At 38.2% G+C, this 7,858-nt stretch overlaps 1 protein-coding gene across 1 annotated transcript in view; it reads left to right on the forward strand.

Annotated features, from left to right (window-relative positions):
• LOC145462927 (uncharacterized) overlaps window positions 1-7,858 on the forward strand; it is a 21,161-nt gene continuing 13,303 nt past the window's right edge. Inside the window, exons 1-2 of the mRNA XM_081446597.1 lie at window positions 1-345; window positions 2,910-3,090. The gene's annotated coding sequence lies outside the window, so the exon portion shown is untranslated. The remainder of the gene's footprint in view (window positions 346-2,909; window positions 3,091-7,858) is intronic.

Raw genomic sequence — 7,858 nt, forward strand, 5'->3', positions numbered from 1 at the left:
TGGTGATAACTTTTTCATTAAGTTTTATCTATCTCCAAATCACATGTTATTTCACGCCGAGAGCAAATGAAAAATTACCCGAAAATTAAAATCAGAATTACTATGGCAATAAGTTGTATAAAGTTAAAAATGGGCTTTTACGAAGAGAAAATATGTAACCAATAAGACTTAAGCTATGGTAAGTTTTTAATGTCCTATCAGATCAGCTGTTAATTGCAAATTGTAACCGGGAATACATTTGTACGATGACCTTCGATTTTGTGTAACCCAACGCTCCCTTGAAACGCTGAAAACTATGTTCCCAAAGCCCGAGGTGCACCGGGTATACAAGAAGGAAACTTAATGGTGAGTTCAGTTGTAGAAAAGTTCTAGAAAGTAGATTCTGGGGTCAAATTGTCTGATTACTGTGAACTCTTCAAGATAAGATTGCAAAGGAGATAAATTTCAATGAGATTTCTCTTATGCTTTGCTTGAAATATTGATTTCTTTTAAAACAATTGCTTCACTTAAATGCAACGCTGCATGCTAAGACTCTCACAACAAGATTGCTGGTAATCCACTGACAAAAATCACTTAAACCTCAGTTCTGTTGCTTGGTGCATCCATGAGTCATATCAAAGTTATAATTTGGTTGAATTTCAGTGGCTTGTGCTTTACAGGCACAAGTGATTCCCTCTTGCTTAATCACAAGAACATCTTGCTGCGAACATTTCGCAAAATGTTATTTATACAACCACTTGCATGCTAGTCGTTATTGATCGTTCTGATACCTGTTCATATCAAGCAGATGTTTTTGTCTTTGCTTGTTTTTTAAACAAGCAAAGAAGAAGGCTGAACTGGCCTGAGAATTAGATTTATTTCCTCCCTGGTGTTGCTCTATTTTCAATTTTAATGTCAAACTTCAGTCTCACTTATTTATCCATTCGCGACTATTGCCACGAGGTTTGTAATTTGTTTTTTTGTTTTTTTTTTTCCTTCGTTAGAATCTCCCAAACCGGGAACATACTAAGAATTGTTTATGGGTAGATCGATAAGGGCGTTGCTTGACAAGTAAAAGAGGCCAAGGCACACACTGAGTTTTATCCGGTGATGAATTATTTCTTCTCCCTTGGATTGTGAGACCGTGCATTCTGCTGCTTAGGAAAGCTCGGCCAGAAACGTTTACACACATGTTTCTGTTATAATGACGTTTTTCTCAAAATCAACGCCATTTTGACCCTACTTTACAATTTCACATTTTTCAGGCAAAATAGAATTAAATCTTTGAGAGAGGTTTCAGGAAAAATTTCACATTTAGTTTCCATGGCCAAGATTACGAAAAAATCAGTTATTTATTTATCTATTCATTACAGATTTGTTGACATTTTAACTGGTTACAATATATAACCTCACAGTTTTCGCGGACGGACTTCTCGTTAGCCTCAATGGCGACTTTTGGCGCTTGGCAGGTGGTTCAGTTCATTCCTTAGCGAAACAAAAATCACCGGTTTAGAACTTAGCAGGAGGGTGGGGGCATTTCTTGGCGTGTTAAGCATTGGAATAGTCACAGTTAGTTCTTGGAAATGCAGCCAGATCAGTGGAAATGGATGGCAGCAAACCAGTAATACCGACAATGCGTGGCCTTTCGCTTACATTCGATACAATAACAGAGCAACACAGAAAATCTTTTGCCAACCAGGTTTATCGATAGACGTCGCTTTGTTAGGAATCATCACCGGTGCAGTGCTATACCAACTGAGCAATCTCGCAGAGGTCACGGGTTCGAATCCCGTTTAGGCCTGAATTGTTTTCAGGCTTTAATTTCACAATTACTTGAGTTCTGTGCATATAACTGCGATGATCAATCATGTCTTCATATCTTTCTCCGCAGTTCAAATACATGAACTTTCATATATTCACTTGAATTCTTCACCATCTACGGGTACGGGTAGGTGACCAGCTCCCAGATGGCTTGATAGCTCAGTTGGTAGAGCACTGCACCGGTATCGCAGAGGTCATGGGTTCGAATCTCGTTCAGGCCTGAATTTTTTCAGGCTTTAACTTCACAATTACTTAAGTTCTGTGCATAACTTCGATGATCAATCATGTCTTCATATCTTTCTCCGCAGTTCAAATATATATTCACTTGTAATATTAGGTAGCATTCGGTTAAGTAATTCCAACATCGACCAAGATTAGCAAAAAGAAATAGATGTGAAACGACTACAAAATTATCTACTGAGCCATTTACTGGTCGAGGTCTAATCATGTTCTTGAGAAAAAATATGTCATTTCTGAATTACCTTGTGCCTCTGTTTTAAAACGAGTCCTGGTGCAAAACTTTTCATATCAAAATAAATTTAGTTTGATTTGCATGAAAATGAATGTGTGGGTGGAACACACTTTCATATGGATGCTTTCGCACAAAGACTCGTTTTGAAACAGAGGAAAAAGGCTCATTGGCGACAAAAAGTTGAGCAGGCACTTGCTACTTTAACGCGGAATGTTTTAGTGAACTGAGCAGCTGGCGAATGATGAAAACAAAACAGGAACAGAAAGGGGGATTTGTAACCGTTACCTCTCCCACTGTCTATTACACAAAGCTAACATTCGCTCTCATATCGAATCTTGTCATCATCACGGTGTGCATTGCTACTGCCAAGAAAAAACAGCAACAACCACAGAGCCTCTTTATGTTTTCATGCACGAACCTAAGCTGTCCATACATTTAATTTAACTGTGTTATTTTAAGCAGGCAAATAAAAGCAAAGACTGGAGCCCAAATGCAGACAGGCACGCGAGCCTGTCTTACACCCAGAAAATATTAGAGTGGTAATACATCATTCTGATTGGCTGATGTTAGTTATAGACCCTCTAGACTGTCTTGGTCATGCAATAAATGACAGCGACAAACTAATGTTTTTTGGTAGGAATAAATGTGCGGTCACGTAGCTAGCTGAGACTGTTTTCGAGGTGGAAGATTTACACTCACAAGCTACATCGCCAAATAATCGGGTCGCTTGTGGACAGCTAACAGGTCCAGAATACCACGACGTCACTTCAGGAAACGCCGAAGAGAGAAGGTAGCCCATTCTTCAAAGGAAAAACAAGGTTTTTCAATTCATATTTATATTTCATGTCATGTCAATTAACAACCCCAGTGAAAATGATGAAAGGTTTTCGTGCGTTCATTTTCATTGTAAATTATTCTCGGGGTTAAGCTAGGTCTTTTTTTTTTAATTCCTGTTTTTTAATATATTTTTTTTCTTTTTGTTTTTGCCATGATACTTTTCATTGTATAGAAAAAATTATCTGTGTTTCAATTCTTCTTCGTTCAACGACTAGGATACTTAATCAGCTGCGCGTGGGTCGTCAGTTCTATTTCACCATTCTCTGATGTGCAGGGCAGCTGTGCTAAGAAACTTTCAGCTCCTTAGCACCTTCGGCTGGTTAACCAGGGGAGGGCTAGCCTACGGGCATTTGGTTCACTCGCATCAGACAGAGCGGCGCGCCACTCACGCTTAAAGAGTAAGGTCGTATGGGGGCCTGAGCGTGATTAATCGACAAAAGCGCCACAACAGGGAAAAATGGGGAACGAATTTGGTGAGTTACACCATCTAAAATGGTCATTTCGAAGCTTAAGTATTCAGAAGACTTTTTCTCACGATAAAACAACAGATTCTTAAGGTTAAAGAGTGAATCTTAAATTATAACAAAAAGCAAAGTAAATTGTAATTGGACAAGTTAACTTTCCAGACTTTTAAACTTCAAACTCGTGTATTTTCGCCCTTTCTAGATGGGAAACTATCCTAATTAAAATTCAGCTTTGATGAGCAGCAATCTTCAAGAAAAATTAAAAGAGTGGGTTATTGAATATACATGTTTTTTCTACACGTGAATCGCGTTTTCCGCTAAGTTGAACTTAAACTAAGGCCTCGTCCACACTCAGGTCGGAGGAATTTAAAAACGGAGGTTTCACTTTGAAAACGCATCAAATGTTTTTCCGTCCACACTACGCCGGAGGAATTTAAAAACGCAACAATCGCGGTCATTAAGGATTTGTGTTTGAGGAAAACTTAATCAGGGAATTCACATGATTATCGTGACGCCATTTCGAAAAGCTCCCTTTTCAAAGTGTTTCCTTTCCACTCAAAAACGAAAAGCCGGCGTTGTCAAATCCCTCCCGTTTGAAGAGCGTTTTCGAAAAGCTCCGTTTTCGTGACGGATTGGTGTGGACGATAGGCGTAACCGTAGAAATAAAGCTGCGTTTTTAAAGGCTACCTGAGAAGTGTACCAGACTTGAAGAAACAAAGAGTGTGAGCTCAGGGGTAAACTAGACAGTAGACTAAAACAATATTAAGCCTGAAGTGCACGCTGATCCCTTGCTTCTCATTTAGAATATTAATTAGGAACTTTGGAATCGAAAAAGGAAATTAAGCCGCGCACCAGAGAGAAGCTAGCTGGATCCAGTTCGATTCCACCAGAACGGTAATTTATTTTTTTGCATGTTTTTTTTTTCTTTTCGGAAGCCATTTATATCATGTAATGCTTGTGATGCTGGGCTTAGATTTATAAAGGACCGAACTAGATATAGCCTGAGAATCAGATTCATTTTTGTCGGGTTATCACTAAAGTTGTCCCGTTTTCATTGCTACAATCTCTAGAACATTCCAAAGAATTTTAAACCACTCAGTTGCTGCTATGTATTAATTAATATAAATACATGCAGAGATTTTAGAGTGTCAGTTTCTTGACATTGGTCGTTCATATAGCTCATTCAAGGAGTATCCCAAAGCAGTGAAAATAATTTTGTAGGCAGTGTGCAGCCGTACGTCTAATTTGAAGATGCGTTCGCTATGCGTGACATAAGATACGTGAAAGAAGCGCAGACTGCTTAAATTCGAAAAAAAAAATGCTTGTATCGGTAATCTACGGATTGCGTTTGTGTTGAAAAAGATGTAGATTTTCTCTAGGAACCTGAGTTTTATCTATCTACAAACTACTTTCTCCACTACGAACCGCGTCAAACTAAAATTGTGTTGTCGTTTCATGCTAATTTTTCCGGCTACCACGTAAAATCTTCAGTATTCCTGTTGAGGATTTCTATATCAGTTTTACAATGCTATCACTAGTAAATGTCCGAAAGTAGTGCCAAACAAAGAGTGCAAAATACTATGAAGTATTTAAAGAAAACGACAAAGCGTTTAAGCTTGAAACACATGTTTCGACAAAACCTACTGTCATCTTTAGCTAATTGATGTATAAAGCGTTGGAGGTTGAATTTATAGTAAGTAGAAAAATGCTAATTGTGATCATAATGACAACAGCAATTAATGTACACCATGTAAATCTAAAACTATACTCATAATTCTCACACTTTCACGCTTTGCTTCATTTTGTTGTCACTGTTCAAACTTATGTTTTCAATTATAATACGACACCCTTTTACGATTATTCTATTCAAATATAGTTTATGGTATCTTCTAAAAAGACGCAAATGTTGGTCAAGGCATGGGAGAATTATTTCTGGATCGTACCATTTTGCACAGCTGTTTTCAATACCAGCAAGGTGTACCCTCTACTCTTTTATAGAGTATGTTCCTGCAAGTTGCTTTCCTTTTTAAAAAAAAGAACGAATTTAAAGCAAGATATCGTTAAGACATCTCGCCTCTCTGGAATAGACACCCCGCCCGTCAACCTGCAGGAGATTCCAATAAATTTAAAATTCGAATCTTCATTTAAGATCTTAAAACCCCATAACAAATATTTTTTTTCTTTTACAAATGGAACACGCAATATGGTCATTTACAAAATAAACTAGACTAGACCCTAGCCAAAGGACGGCCAAATAAAACCGATTTTTAATTGTCCTTAGTCGTGATGATAAGATCTTTCTGCCACCAAACATCGTATTCAAGAGAAACTGCATTCTGATTGTTAAACTCAGGGGGCGAAAAATTCTTTTTCGTCCCCTGAGTTTAGTATGCAAAGGAAAATATCAAGGGAGATATATCACTGGGAGAAGTATTTTAATAAATATCACTGGGAGATGCAGTTTCCGCTAAACATCGTATTCAAAAGAGATTTGAACGATAATTACAAAGTGCGACAACTTGTTTTTAGAAAGTACGACAGCTTGTTTTATCACAAAGTGCGCCAAGAGTTATTACAAAGCTCTACAGTTTTATTACAAAATGTGACAGGTATTACAGTTAAGGTGTGACAGGTATTACGAAGTGTGACAGGTGTTACAAAGTGCGACGATTACACCAAACGTCAAATGTCGACCCAACAAATGGTCCATACGGTAATTACCCGTCATGCTGTCTTTCCAAATAGGCTTCCTTGGAAGATTTGTGTATTTATTGATTGATTCATGGACGCTGCAATTAATCCCAGCTACAACATCTTTTGAGTGACCCCAGTCGCTGCAGCGATCATTTGAATAATTCAATACAGTTTGCACCACACAGTCTCTCCGTACAATTTTCCCTGGAAGGTTTGTGCATTTATTCACTCATGAGCGGGGCGCTGCAATCTTGCAACATCATTTCGAATTGAGAAACCCATGGTAACACCATTGTCTCTCGAGACACACCGTTGGAAACTATAAGAAGGTAGGCACTGCAACGTGTGTTTAAAACCCTCCCGTAAAGAATTTAAATCCTTAAGTTTACACCTGGCGCTTCGTACTGTTTGTCAGTAATTTAACTTCTTCAAACTAGCCTGATCAGTCGTTCGTTTCTTACAAGAGATTCTTTATATCCGTCTGTTACATGTTAAAAATGTGTTATTTTATACTGTAAACAGTGGTGATTGCTGGCTCACGAACCCATTGAAGAAACAGAAGCATTTCTCAAAATCTCCAGCGTCTAGTAGTCCTAGTTCTTTCTTGTCTTTAAACGTGAGAGTTCTTTAAGTCGCCTATAGGAAATCCGCAACAACGGTCGCATGCCATAGCTACTTTATAAATACTATTCTACGAAGCCTGAACTGTTTCTTGGTCTAGGAGCCGGGGGGAAAAGGGGGGCTCTCCCGATATTTTTGGTGGGGGTTTGTGGTGCAATGCTTGAAACCCTTGTCCTATTTTAGACCAAAATCTGCGGTTTTTAATACCCTAGCTCACAGCTGACCGAAAACTCGAAACACTATTTCAGACTAAAAGAGTACAAAAAAAGTACGCCTCGCATATTTACATACAACTGGCAATTGTCAGGGAGTACCCCCCCCCCCCCACCCCCGACCCTCAGTGAGCAGAAGTATTAGAGAAACTGATTTATTATTTTTTGTTGTTAACTTTCTTGAATGAAAGTAAATATCTCCCGATCTTACAGTAACCAACCGTCGGAAAATTTATGAGGCTATCTTATTTACCAAACAAAGAGGAACGTACCAAAAGTTAGGCAGCTGTAGAGGTGTAAATTTAAGTTTTGTTCATTGTTTCTCAAGTCAGAGTACAGCATGTTTTGGACGTAAAAACTAATTCGAAAACCTTCCTTTTTTTAGGAAAAGAAAAACAGTATCATGAGTTGTAACAGTTTTTACACGCCAAGAAAAAATTGTAATGAAAGCAACATTTTGTTTTTCTCAGTAAGTACATGTAATGCATGTGTACAGAGCACAGCTATATGTCATGACAGTCAGTTAATTTGCCACAGGCTTACGTCATATTTAAGTTTTATCTTTAATTTTTCTGGCCACAATTTTCAGGCCTTTACTTTACTTCACCTAGTTTTGGGAACCTTGCGACAAAGTAACACTCTGCAAATGTGTGTTGAAAAAAGAAATGTCAAGGCGATCAATTTTGCCTACAGTAGTAAGAAATGTTGCCAGAGTTATGAAAAATCTTTGGATTTGCAAAACCCAAGGTAAATAAGTG

This window comes from Orbicella franksi, chromosome 12 (genome assembly GCF_964199315.1).
Source record: "Orbicella franksi chromosome 12, jaOrbFran1.1, whole genome shotgun sequence".
Taxonomy (NCBI): domain Eukaryota; kingdom Metazoa; phylum Cnidaria; class Anthozoa; order Scleractinia; family Merulinidae; genus Orbicella; species Orbicella franksi.